Raw genomic sequence first — 14556 nt, forward strand, 5'->3', positions numbered from 1 at the left:
ACCCCACCATAACATTTTCTGCAATAGCTTCTTCAATTTCTGCTTCATAGATGTCTTCATCTTTGGCTTCTATGGCTGCAATCAATTCTTTGATTGCCTCCAATCGAATCCCTTGAGTTTTCAGCTTCTCTTCATCCTGCAAATACACATGAAGTGCTTGCAAAAAAGCATGCACTGATTCTTCAGTTTCCTCACCAACATATTGTCTTTTCCGTTTAATTACATCAATTATTACATCGTGAAATCCTCGTTTTGCAATTCTGAGAATTTCACCTAATGTAAATTCAATTCTACTTCCAAGAATCCTTTCTTCTAGGATCCGCTTGAGATGCGTCGCAGTCTCTATGTCAGACTCCAACTTGTAGCTGGGATGTTTGCCTTTTCTTTTCCCTTCTGTCTTCTTTGCTTGAGGGGCATCTCCCATATCAAGCTCTGGCACTGGTGGATTTTCAGTAGCCTTCTGCTGATCCGGTTTACTTCTTGTCACACGTTTAGTTGGCCCCGAAGAGGAGGGACAGGCAACATCTTCATCTCTTTTCTTCTACCATAGCTTCATGATTATTAATTTTAGCCAACCGAGCAAAAGCTGAAAATGAATCAACTAGCTTGGTCCATCTGGTTCTTCCTCAGATGCATTGACTGGCAGTAGTTAAATCATCTTTCATTCCCTTGCCTTGCTCCATGCAATCTAAGGCCTACATCCACACTTTAGATTTTACATCAGTTTTACATGCTTTAACAATTTCATTAGTTGGCTCAATTTGCAGCCCATAGGTTGCTACATCAACAACTGCATAGGCTGTTCTTGTTGCCAAATCCTCCAGTCTTTTCTTCATGCCATCGTTACCAAAATTTGGCTCAAGAGGAAGCCTGGTTTTGGTTGCATGAATTTTACCATCCTTCCAAAAGACTAATTTTTGCGCTTTAGCTTCACGGAATGCACCGTACTCCCTCTTATCATGATGTAGGCTATCACACCAGATACATCGTCTTTTGAAGCCTTCTCATACAGGTCTTTGGGCAATTGTCCATCCTCTTTCTTCCACTTTCACATAAAGCCTTTCCACCTTGGAATTAATCTCCATTAGATTAAGATGTAGATCTCGCATGCTTTTAATTAGCTCGTCCATGACATCCTTCTTTGGAGATGGAACAACAAGATTTCTTGGTTGCTCAGCCATAGAGACAGGAGGTCGAGATACAGGAACATGCTCCTTCATGGATTCACTTGGTGCAGAGGTATATCCCCATCTTAGGCGCATCTGCTCTCTTTGAGCAATCATATTAACTGCTTCAGTGACATCACTCCAAGCAGTCTTCAATCCCGTCTCAGAGTCAGGATCTTCAAGCCGATTAGTTAGCTTCTCCTAAAGGAAAGGATCTACAGCCTTTAGGAATAATTCAACCTTCTGGCTTTCCATACCCTGTTGATCGTCAGGATCTAGTTGAGCAAATTTGCTTTCAAATTCGCGGTGAAGAGCAGTGGCGGTTAGTCCCTTATTGGGCCTTTCGACCCATTCAGTGAAGACTTTCTTCATCATGAGGCCAGAATCTTCAAGAAAAAATTCTTCTCAAAGAGCCTTCTTGAATGCGGACCATCCCGCGTCTTTTTGGAAAAGACCATGAATTCGGTCCTGGAGGCCATGCACGGCCAAACGGGCAAAGTATCAGCTCCAAGCATGATGAGGAACTCCAAAAAAGACTATCTTGTCAGTATAGAGGCGGATAAAAGAGGACACATTTTGCCCATTAAATTGCTTGAGCTCCTGCCCAACTGCTTCCAAAGCTTTAATAGCAGCGGCATCATTCCGCTCTTCTTCTTGTCTCCGCTGTTGTTGCAATTGCAACTGCTGCTGAAATTGCAATTGTTGTTGTTGGCTTTCTTGCATTACACGAACCAATTGTTGCAAGGCATCTCCTCCTGAACTTGATGATTCTGCCATTGTACTTCTTCTTCCGCGCTGATCTTCACGTCATGTTCACCACTGCCGTCGTGTTGGGGGTTGAAGGTCTAGCACCGGGGTTTAGAGCAGAAGAGGAGTGTGGGATTCAAGGTTTGGAGAAGGAGAAAAGATTGGGGTTTGATAATATTTGGGTTTTAGAAATGACTTAGTTGAAGAAGAAGATATCAAGCTTTTTCTGTTTATTTAGTATACATGAATGGAATGAAAGACTTTGTCTTGATGTCATCAAATGCATATGGGAATAATAAGTCTTTACATTAGGGATAATCTCAGATTTAAAACCAAATTCATATTCCAAATATAAGATCAAATGGTTTTTATTTCATGAATATGAATGGATAACAACTCCAAGAAACAAGTATTTTGATGGTAGACTCAAGTACATTCAAGACATAGATCAAAAGCTCATGAAATGCACTGATAAAGTATAATTGTAACTTCAGCTATGTTTTAAAATAGTAAATTTCAGCCCATAATCAAGCTCCAAAAGTGTACATAATCTCAAGAATAAGCTCCTCTAATCATTCACAAGTAAAGCCCTAATGTTAAGAGGTCAATTGCCTCTATTACAACCACATAGATCACTTGTTTACTCATCAAAATGGACAAGAACAGTGGGTTTCCCTGTTTATGAGTGGTTTTTTCAGTCCATAACAACCCATACACCTTCAAAATCCTCCCCTGTACTTGCCCCAAAGGCACTCAACTACTTCGGTACAAGCGGGCTTCATTGGATCATGAATAAGGTAAGAGAATGAGAGAAGACGTACATAAGAGCAGGCTAAATACTTTTTCTCAGGTTTCCCCCTTTTATGGACTGTCATACAATTCATTTTCGTCATACCAAATGGACGGGTAAGAAGAGCTCTCATCTTCCTTGTTTATATCTCCTTCTTCAGCTCCAGTTTGCCTTGAGTTTGCATGCTTTGGAGCATGCACCATAGCCCACAGCTCCTTCTCCATTTGCCACAGGTATGTAGGCCCATTTTTTGCGCCGAAAAATGCGGCTACATCTTGCTCAGCTCCCACTTAACATCTTGTCCACTTAGGTCACTTACAAGTCATTTTAGTCCATTATTTCAGGTCCCACATGAACCCAGTAGACTTTCGGCACTTTTCTTGATTTCTAACCAAATTTTCCTCTTGAACCAATGTGACTTAGCTTGAAATTTTTCAATTACTTCCAGCTGATTAAGTTGTGGATTCCCATAGACTTAATTTTTTATCAATATACATGGTACAAGTGAAAATTGTATGACAGATACAGAAGGACTTATGAAACTAAGTGATATCTAAGTTGGTTGTTGGGTAACGATGACTGAGTTATGTATGAAAATTTCTCATATAAATCCTAGTAAAGCTCTTCTGAGTTCATAAGAATTCCATGATTTATATTATGAACAATAAACTTTCTGACAGTGTGTCCTTGATATACCATCTTCTTCATGGTTCGTGACCTTCGGGAGTCTAACTATGGCCCGCACAATGGACATGCATGATAACCTGAGGTAACCAAACCTATTTCAACACCACAACCCAGTGAATACAAGATTGAACGAGATAAAATATAGATATTACCAACGAGAACAGAGGCCTGTTCACCTAAGCACTCTCCGAATCTCGGAAAGTCATGCATCGTCCACATGAGAATGGCTCGAATATTGGCTGACTGTCGACCATCGCGCCTGCTCATATCTTGCACGGTGACCCCCTCCTCCCACAAAATCTTAAGCTCATCGACTAATGGACAAAGATACACGTCTATATTTTTGACTTTGTGGCCGGGGATGAGTAAGCTAAGGATGAGATGTCCTTTCTTCGTAGAAATCCATGGAGGGATATTGTAGTTGACAAGGACTATAGGCCACACACTGTAAGAAGTTGAGCACAGACCGAATGGGTTCACGCCATCCATTGCAAGATCGAGCCGAAGATTCCTTGGCTCTCTCGGGCAAAGCTTGGGAAGGTATAGTCAATGTGGCTCCACGCACCTGAATCCGATGATATTCATTGAACTCCATTTGTGGACCTATTCTGCGCATGCCACGTTGTCAAGCTTGCCATGCCGGACGTACGAAACATGTGGTTTATGTGGGGGGATAAGCGAAAAGTGTCTGAGAACTTTTTGAGGGATGGTTTGCCCTTGGAAGTCCTGTCGATACTTGTGAGCACCACACTTTGGACATGTCTCCATAGTCTCTTATTCTCCTCGAAACAGTATGCAATCGTTGATACATGCATGGATGTTGTTGTAGTCCATGCCAAGCTTTCGTAAAACATGTCGTGCATCATCACGAGACTCAGGCATGGTATTTGCAGGTGGTAATATATGATATTTCAATAACCTGAAAACAATCATAAACACCTTGAAAAAGCGTAAAATTTTTTAATAATAGTGCCGAAAAAAAAATCAACGATGTGTATGTACAAGGTACCTGAACAACTCGGTCACACTCGTATCGCTCCACCTGTATTTTGCTTGTGCACTTAAGAGTGCAAGCAGTGTCTTCAGGCGAGATACTTGGCACCCATCATACAATGGTATGGAGGCTTCCTCTCTAAGCGGATTAGAAGTCTCGACATCCATGGGAATCAATGCATCGATCATTGCCTCCATCTCAGGCTCCAAGTCTGTAGGCACGTCTGGAAGGTTGCATGTCTCCTTTGGCATTGATGGTATAGATTGGCCTTGCAAGTGGTGGATTGGCTCATGCACTCCATACATTGCACGCCCACGAACTCTTCTAATTGGCCGCAAAGGGTGCACTCCTCCTTGGGAAGAGACATCACCTCCCTGAATAGAAAATTTTCCAGCGAGACGCAATCTTATTGTATATGGTATTCAATTAGCTTGCAAGTACAATGCATGATTGATATTAACTTTTCTTACCGTTTGTTGAAAATCCGCAATCGCCTGATCAATGATCTCAAATTGAAACTCGCCAAATCGTCGTATGTGTTCTATAGACAATCGACGTTTTTGTCTAATTGCCAGCTTGCATTGAGAGCAAGGACATGGGACATGTTGATTAAGATATGCCTCGTGATCTTGAACAACAGGACCTTCATTGTTTTTCATTTTATCTACGTTACCAAAAACAATTTGTTTTTGTTATCATTCTTTTTTTTTCTTAAATTGTTATTCTCTCCTTCAATCTCTCTGTTTTTTTTCTTTCTTAAATTGTTATCCTCTCCTTCCATCTCTCTCTCTTTTTCTACGTTACGACTACGACCACGACCACGACCACGACTATGACTACGACTACGACCACTACCACCATGACCATGACCACGACTATGACTATGACTACGACTATGACGATGATTATGACCACGACTATGACTACGACTATGACTACGACTACGACTACGACCACAGCCACGACCACAACCACGACTATGACTACGATGACCACAACCACGATCCACGACCACGACCACGACTATGACTACGACTACGACGACGACCACCACCACTACCACCACCACTACCACCATGACCACGACCACGACTACGACTATGACCACGACTAGGACTAGGACTACGACCACAACCATGACCACAACCACGACTATGACTACGATGACCACAACCACGATCCACGACCACGACCACGACTACGACGACCAAGACCACGACTACGACCATGACCAGGACCATGACCACAACCATGACTACGATGACCACGACCACGACTACGACCATGACCATGACCATAACCACGACCACAATCACGACCACGACTACCATGACCATGACTACGAATACGACCATGACCACGACCACCATGACTATGGGTAGGTTGCCCTCACTAAGAATAGGATTGGCGATTCACCTCATCTTCTTTCCATCATCAATAGAATTCTCCTTTACCATTTACAACTCACCCATCTTCGCTCGACACTATTGCACACTACAATCTCTATGAGGGCATGAGATTGGGATCTCCACAGATACCAAAGCATGATCTCTAGCTTGATGGTTACATATATACTACTACTATTCATGGAATAAACCTTGAAATAGTTATTATGCTCAAATATATGCTTGTTAGAGCATAAATTTGTTCCTAAGACTATTCTAAGGAGGAAAGAGGGTTAATGATAAAAGAGTGTCCTTCCTTGCAAGTGATTTTATATTATATTTATTAATTAAAATTGATAGTTGAAGATGAGTTTCCTAAGAGATCTTGTGGTGATACTGTTTTAGTTTTGCGAAGCATATATATGAATGATGCTCTTTTAGTTTTCTGTATTTGTTTTTTTAAGAAGAGATTGATTTTTATGGAATGTCCAAAGTTATTTTTGGGATTACGTTATGAAGAATGAATGTTTTTCATACTGATAGGCTGATTGCCTTCATTGTATATTTGTGTGGTGGAGGCTAGGACAAGCCGCATGTATGAGAGGTATCTCTGTAAGAAGAACATTATGCTAGGAGGCACAAGTATGCTAGGGCTCTCTAGCCGTATATCCCTTAGGTTTGTTGAGGATCGGCCTAACCCCTATGAGCCTAGGATGCGCTTATTGTAAGGTCCTATTTACTTTTCTCTCTTTCTCTCCCTCTCTCATTTCCTTCCCCTCCCTTACCCTGACCCTCTCTTTCTCTCTTTCCCTATTAGGTTTAATGATTTTTCTCTCTTTTTCTCTCTCCTCTCTCTCATATTTCTTTTTCTCTCTCCTCTCCATCTCTCATTTCCCTTTCTCTCTTTCTCTCCCTCTCTCATTTCCTCTCCCTCTCTCACCTCACCCTCTCTTTCTCTCTTTCTCTATTAGGTTTAATGATTTTTTTCTCTTTTTCTCTCTCCTCTCTCTCTCTCATTTTTTCTCTCTCCTCTCTCTCTCTCTCATTTCCCTTTCTCTCTTTCTCTCACTCTCTCATTTCCTCTCCCTCCCTCACCCTGACCCTCTTTGTCTCTTTCCGTATTTGTAATATTCCCACTCGTGAATATTGACTTCCCGCACACTGCGTAAATCCTGTGCAAGGTTATCCCCTACATCGTAATTATTGGTAGCTTAATCCATACCATGCACGCTCAAAAATGAGGCCTCCACATTGTGAATTAGAGGCTGGGGTTGAAGACCGTAAAAGCCGCGAGGGAACACCCTTTTTGAAGGGGCAATTGGATAAATTTTAGGCAAATTTTTTTAATTATTCATTCCCCCAGCCGATGCATGGCTGGAGGAGAGGGAGTGTGGGGAGGAATGGCCTAAGGAAGAGTGATGTAGGGAATGCATGAGGAGGGAATGGCATGAATCCTCCACGTGGTGGAGCTTCCCTTCCCTCCCCTAAGGCTATATGAACCCCCCTTGTGGACAAAGGGGGGAGAAAAAAAAAGAGGCTGCGTGCTGGAGGAACGAAGGGAGGTGGCTGCCACACTGGGGAACAAAGGCACGATCAGGAAGAGGGGAGTGAGAGGCTGCGGTGCTGCACAATCAGAGAGAAGGAATAAAGGAAGGAGTGGAGGCTGCCGTTCTGAGGAGATAAGGGGAGGGAGGAGGCTGCCGCCTGTGGATGAGGCGTGTGGTGTCAAGTTTGCCATCGCCATTCCTCCGTCACCACACACCTGCTGCCGCCGTAGCTCCATGTTTGCCACCATTGAGTCAATCTTCCCCATTTGTCGTCATCTTCCCACCAAATTATTACCCCCTCCCTCTTCGACTTCGGATTAGTCCTTAGCTAGAAGCATCTTAGAAGCTTCTTTTAAAAAGCTTCTAAGGGGGCTTCCTTAACCCCCCATTCCCGCGAGGCACCCATAAGCCATTCCTAGCCCCGGGATTTTTAAAAGAAGAAGAAGAAGCTCATAAAGCCTCCATTCCCACAAGCCCCATTCGCAAGAGACCCTTTCCACAAACAAGCTTCAATCCCACATGCATGCTTGTGAAAACCCCAATTCCCGCAAGTCCTCATAAAGTTCCATTCTCGTAGCTCTCTCGAAAAAGGCCCAAGCTCTAACCCCACAAGGCCTCCCATAAGCCCAAATCCCGCAAGCCGGTATTCTCAAGCATCCGTACTTCGGAAGGGATCTCCTGCGTATGAGGGAGAAGGGCAAAATCTTGAGGCTGCATACCAAGGCGAGCAAATTCGTAGATCGTGAAGGAAAACCGAAAGCCCAAAAATCATGCCTACGAAGGCCCTAAGAAGTCATAAGGTGCGCCTGCGGGAGGATCTTCTCCTAACATTCACATGGATATTTCCTGAGCCCACAAGTCCAGGTTTTTTCGAGTTTATTCTCACATAAAGAAATGTTTAGGAACGCTTAATTCCATAAGGGAGAATGCATTTTACGCTTATTTTTAATGCATGTGGCAGCGATAAAAATACATTTGATAAATTATCTCTTTAAACATTAGACAAGGTTGATGCATGTCATGAAATTGGAACGGTTGCATTTCCAGAGTTGTCCACCTTAGAAGACTAGCCGCATGTTGCTATTTTGGTGCATTTTCAAAGTAATGAGTCTAAACATATATTACTTAGGGCAAAGAAATGAAATTGATAAGTGCATTTTTTACTAGACATGGTAGGAATAAGAGTGTGTCGCATTTTAGGCAACATCTTCCTTGTAATGATTCATGAGGAAGAGTTAACACCCATAAGATGTTATCCGAAAAGAAATAGAAGAGCACGAAAATGATCTTATGGACTTGCAAGTGGCATGTAAAATGGAATAAGTTAACACTAGCTTTAGTTTTATATGAACTTCATTAACTACATTGTAGCTAGGAGAAAGTTGCGTGTTGCATAGTCGTCATGCAAAAATTTCATTCATCAGGAGCCGCATTTAGGAAAGGTTGCATGGTTTATCAAAGCATGAGATTCTAAAGTGTAGACAACAAGGTTGTAGGCATGATTATTTGATGTAAGTCCTAGTAGGACCTAGGAAGGTTAGTGTCCATATTATCAGGCATTTTTACCAAGGAAAGATAGGGTTATTGTGAACCATGTGATGCGTAGAAGCAATAAATCGCATGTTTATATGTATTGGTGTATTTGTAACTATTTTTCCTCCTTTAGATCTAGTTTATTATCTCTAGGAAAGGTTCATCCTTGTCGCAAGACAAGTATATTGAGTTGCCTAAATCACCTAACCCACAAGGGATTCATATGGGCATGGTTCAGTCGATATGGCAAATATCCCAAGTGCTAACTAGGGTAGCACGATAAGGAGTCGACCTAGTTTTACACTTGTTGCCAAGTCAAAACCCTCAAATCCAAAGATCATACCCACATTCATGAAATGTTGAGTCAATTGGATGCTCATGCATAAAACGATCTAAGGTTTCTATCCTAAGGATCACTCGTTCAAATGATGAAACTCCGATTGAGTTGGAAATTCCTAGGACCGTGGCCTAATATAATTAGGAATGGGTTGGGTAAGAAGACACCCTAAACCCTGCTTCTCGGCTGGAGGTAATTCCATGACCAGAAAATGCCATTCAATGGGTGAAATGATCCCGTGGAATAGTTGCAACACATGTGCAAAAGGTTGCAACATTGCATGGACTTGTGGATTGTTCACAAGAGAGTTTTGCCATTTCTTGAAGTGAGGTTGGCAAGTTCTCGCGCAAGTTTAACTTGCAAGAGGATGAGTAGTCATCCTGTCATATCACATTTCTTGGGAAAAAATTGCCAAGTAAAGGAAAGTTAGGTATTTGCTTGGAAGCAAATGATCAATCAATAAATTGGAGCGACATGGTCGCCAGGATTTACTATTAATAAAACCTAAGGTATTGGTTAAATTGGGTTAACAGGGTATGGTCCTAACCCAAGGACAAAAGGGTGAACAAACAAACCCTTGGGGATCTTGCCAAGTCGCAATTTGATCCCAGATCGAATGCTGGATGCATTCGGAGAGAAAGATTCACTTTTTAACAGTAGGCCAAATAAACGACCACTGAAATTGATTGTGCTTGTAATAGTTTAGAAAGCACTGTTTGCATTGTTTGCTCAAGGAACTAAAGGATGAAAAGATATCTAAATGCTTCAGATTGAAGGCCTGAAGGGAGAGGCAGCTTCAGTTACCCCCGACTGCCTGCCTGACCCTAACCAAGGGGGTTGTTGACCGCCCCGGGAATGTGGACCGAACCCGCCGCGAGAGGTCTTTCCGTTGAGCTCTACTTGGAGCAGGAGGACGCTTGGGTGCCAGGGGGGGCTCTGGCTGTAAATCCCTCGCCTTCCGGGTCTTGCACAAGAGGCTAACGTGACTCGGGATTGGATCTCGAGGCCCGCATACTAGTCTACGGGCAGAAGCTTGGAATAGTGATCCCTGGCGGATTACTGGATAGCCTTCGGGCGGATTATGGACAAGCCTACGGGCGGAACTCCTTGTATTCCAAAGATAAAATGATGAAATGATAATAAAAAAGTTGTTTGATATTGTTTTTCTATGTCACGTGATAAGATTACGTGAAGGAACCAGTGCTTAACAGGGTTAATTAAAGAAGCTGATTGTTATATGTCAAATTAATGTGTTAGATAATTACATAACTAAAACAAACCGAGGAAAGTGCGGAGGATGGACCATGGGTCCGTCCTACGGATGGGTGGTCCCGGTTAGCCGGGAACTTTTCTCAAAGATCTCGAAGAGCAGCGGGGGGGGGGGTTCATCGAAAGCAATGACCGAGAATTATGTTTTACCCAATTTACGCTGTTTTAGGGGAACGGAATGGGACTATGGCAGAGAGGTTGAGTTTTGCATCCCTCTCGTTTCCCATTCTCCTTGAACCAAGTGCAGCGTGAATCCGCTTCGAACCTGACGTTTCTGCGTAAAGTAGTTCACTCGGGTTTGACGCTAGTTGCTGCTAGCTAATGACCAAACAGGAAAACCAAAATTCAGGTCGATCCTAAGTGGGAACGGCCAGGATACTTCCGCTACGTGGCAGACGCAGGAAGACCTAGATCGCAAGTCCCGTAACATTCCATGGGAGTGTCGGGCGGAGCTTTCTAGACATCCTTTCTGATGGACTGCTAAGACGTGTCCGGGATGATTCTAGGGGACACGTTACAGTTGGTATCAGAGCGGACCAACGACAGAATTGTTTTTATAAGATCTCAATAAAATGAAGAAATAAAATTGTTGCTCATCTTCAATACTGTCTTGCAGAACTATGAAGCGTGGAACAAGTTTTTGGTGTTCCGGATCATGTTTATGACTGCAATACATTCTCCGCATTATAGGCAGAGAATTGAAATGATGAACATCCTGGAGCAGATTTATAATCCATCACCTTTATATATACAACGAAGATGGACTGGGTCTTCAGGAATCTACTACATAGCTGCCCACCGGTTCGCTTATCTACAAACCAACCTGAAGAGGATCAAGTGGTTGGAAGATTTGAAAGTCGTGAAGCTGTTCATTTTTGTGGAAGCTCACGTAAATTCGACTTTGCATATTCGAGGTCGGAGGGTTGAATTGAACTCATATGTATATGAGGAAGTAACCCGTGTAATTCCAGCCGATAGGATTAAGGTGTTGGGCCGCCATAGGAAGTATGGATTCCAGCGGAAAGGATATCCTGAACTTCCAATGAGTTATCGATTCCTAAAGATTCATGACCCAAAACTCCCAATTGAAAGAGAAGTAGATCATGAGATCAAGCTAGTAATAGGAGCTGCGCCAATTACAAAGAGACCCTATAGAATGTCTATACCGGAAGCAATTGAGATGAAAGAAACAACTCAAGCAACTGCTAGATCAGGGCTACATCCGCCGTCCTAGCAGTTCACCTTGGGAAGCACCAGTACTATTCCAGAAAAGAAAAGATGGAACACTTCAACTATGTATTGATTACAGGGGGTTGAATCAATCAACAATCAAGAACAAATATCATATTCCTAGAATTGATGAACTTCTTGATCGTCTTTAGGGTGTGAAGATCTTCTCCAAGGTCTGGTTACTATCAGATAAGGATCAAGGAAGAAGATGTCCCAAAGACGGCCTTCAACACAAGATATGGATACTTTGAGTTCCTAATTATGTCATCCGAGCTTACGAATGCGCCTGCCACCCTCAATAGGTTAATGTAGGATATTTTTAGTCCATATCTTGATAACTTCGTGCTCGTCTTCTTAGACGACACTATATTCCAAACAGGAAGGAGATCATGAATCCCAACTTCGGATTTTCCTTGAGACAAGGAGGTCACACAAGCTGTATGCTAAGATGACGGAATTGTACATTCCTCAAACATCAGATTGATCATCTAGAATTCATCATATTGGTAGAAGGAATCTCAGTGGAGCTAGCCTAAGTTAGAAATGTTCTAGGATGGCCAAATACCAACAACTGTCAAAGAAATACGCAGCTTCCTTGGATTGACAAGATGGTATGGGGTCTTCATCAAAAACTATGCTTTGATTGCAGCACCTTTGACAGAATTATTGAAGAAGTAAACGTCCATTGCATGGTCAACTACCAAACAAACTAGCTTCGATAGATTGAAGCAAAGTTTGGTATCAGCACCGATCCTAAAACTTCTAGACCACAGTAAGGAATAGAGGTAGTAACTGATACTAGCATGCTTATGTAGAAAAGCCATCCTATAGCCAAATCTTCAAGAAACTGAAGATCCATGAAAAGAATTATGCTACCCATGATCTTGAACTTTTAGTTGTCAAGCTTTGGAGACACTACTTGCTGGGTAACAAGTTTACACTAGTGACTGATCATAAAAAGTCTCAAGTGGAACTTTACCTAGAACAAGCTCAACATGAGGAAATGTCGGTGGATTGAAGTGCTAGAGGGGTGTGACCTTAAGATCAAGTACCAACCTGAAAAGGAGAATGTAGTTGCTGATGCACTTAGTCACAAGGCATTCCTTAACTCATTAATCTCACAAAATCCATCATTAGCTAGATCTCTAGCCACAATGGTGTCCATGCCAAACAACCCCCATACTTGAGCTAACTAGAGAGGAAGGATGCCATGATCTAGCCTATCAAAAGATGCTAAGGGAAATCTCTATCAAGGACCAGGAACAAAAGCTATAGGCCAAAGGTCATGAATTCTCTGTCAATAATAGACATGTCTACTATAGAATGAGAGCATGTATACCGGCAAGCCAGTTACTTAAACAGAAGATATTGTGCGAAGATCATGATTGATCTTTTTCAGGACATCCTGACTATGCCAAGACCCTCAATGTAGTCAGAAAGAGCTACTATTGGGAGAGGCTTAAAGGTGACGTTCTCAAATATGTCACTAAGTGTTTGTCTTGTCAACGTATTAAGGCCGAACATGTCAAAATGCCAAAAAAGTTGCAACCACTTGACATTCCCCAAATGAAATGGGAATTCATCAGTATGGACTTTGTTGTTGGCCTACCCCAAGTTCAGGGAGGATACAACTCCATCATGGTTATGGTTGACATGCTGACTAAGGTTGTACACCTTATTCCAAGACAAACTATAAAGCCTCAAACATTGCGATATTGTTATCAAGGAGATATTCAAGCTACATGGGCTACCTAGAAGAATCATTAGTGATCGTGATTCTTTCTTCACATCACACTTCTGGAGAGCCATCTTTGAAATCGTTGGGGCTCAACTCTATTTTAGCATATCTTACCATCCCCAAATGAATGGCCAAACAGAGCGAGTCAATCAAGTCATCGAGGATATGCTTAGGGCATACTGTTGTCGTGAGCAAAAAAGGTGGATTCAATACTTGACCTTGGTTGAGTTTGCCTACAATGCTTCTTACCAACAAACCATTCAGATTACCCCTTTTAAGCATTGTATGGACATGACTGTTGAAGTCCCCTAAACTTCTCAGATCCAACCTTGAGGGTTGAAGCTTCAAGGCAAATGTTGGAAGAGATGGATGACCAAGTAAAGTCAATAAGATAGGACATCCAAGCCGCCAAGGATAGACAAAAGGCATAGATACCCATCCAACTGATCATAGCGGCTCTCAAACTCTCACAGAAGAGCGGTAACAGAAAGTTCCTTATTAGGCATAGATACCCATGCTAAGAAATTCCTGCGATTCATAAGACCTGTATCCTCCAGGAAATATTCATCTTTTAATGCCTTCTTAAACTCTGCCCAACCTGCATGTGTTTCGTGAATTTCTGAAATTCGGACTTCAAGAGCGCGCACCACGATCCGCAAGAAGTAGTGGCTCCAAACATCTTGAGAAACCCCAAAAAACTTCATCTTTTCTTCATACAAATGCAAGTAAGTTGACACTTGCTAGCCATTAAACTGTTTCATCTCTTGTTGGACAGCTTTCAAGGCATCCATAGCATCACTATCACGTTTCGCGTGAGCTTGCTGGTGCATATAAATGGTAAAGGACTGAAATAGGTTCTTCATGACATTATCATCTGACATCTCTTCTTGCGAGTCTCCCATCTTGCTGAAAAGTGACGCAGCACTTTCACGTCGGGTTCACCAGAAATGTCGTAAAGTTCACACAAGGGCTGCAGAACACGAGGTTCAAGATACAGCAAGAGATGAGGCTAACAAGAAGAACTCAAATATTTGATGCCAAAGTTCACTATATTCCTTGTCAAATGAGTTACAAGAAGTTCATGTTCAGAATAATCTGAAATATCTCATAAACTGTTTACATTCAGGTGTATG

Source organism: Lygodium microphyllum, chromosome 11, assembly GCF_053477565.2.
Source record: "Lygodium microphyllum isolate KBCC chromosome 11, Lygodium_microphyllum_v1.1.10, whole genome shotgun sequence".
In the NCBI taxonomy this organism is placed as follows: Eukaryota; Viridiplantae; Streptophyta; class Polypodiopsida; order Schizaeales; family Lygodiaceae; genus Lygodium; species Lygodium microphyllum.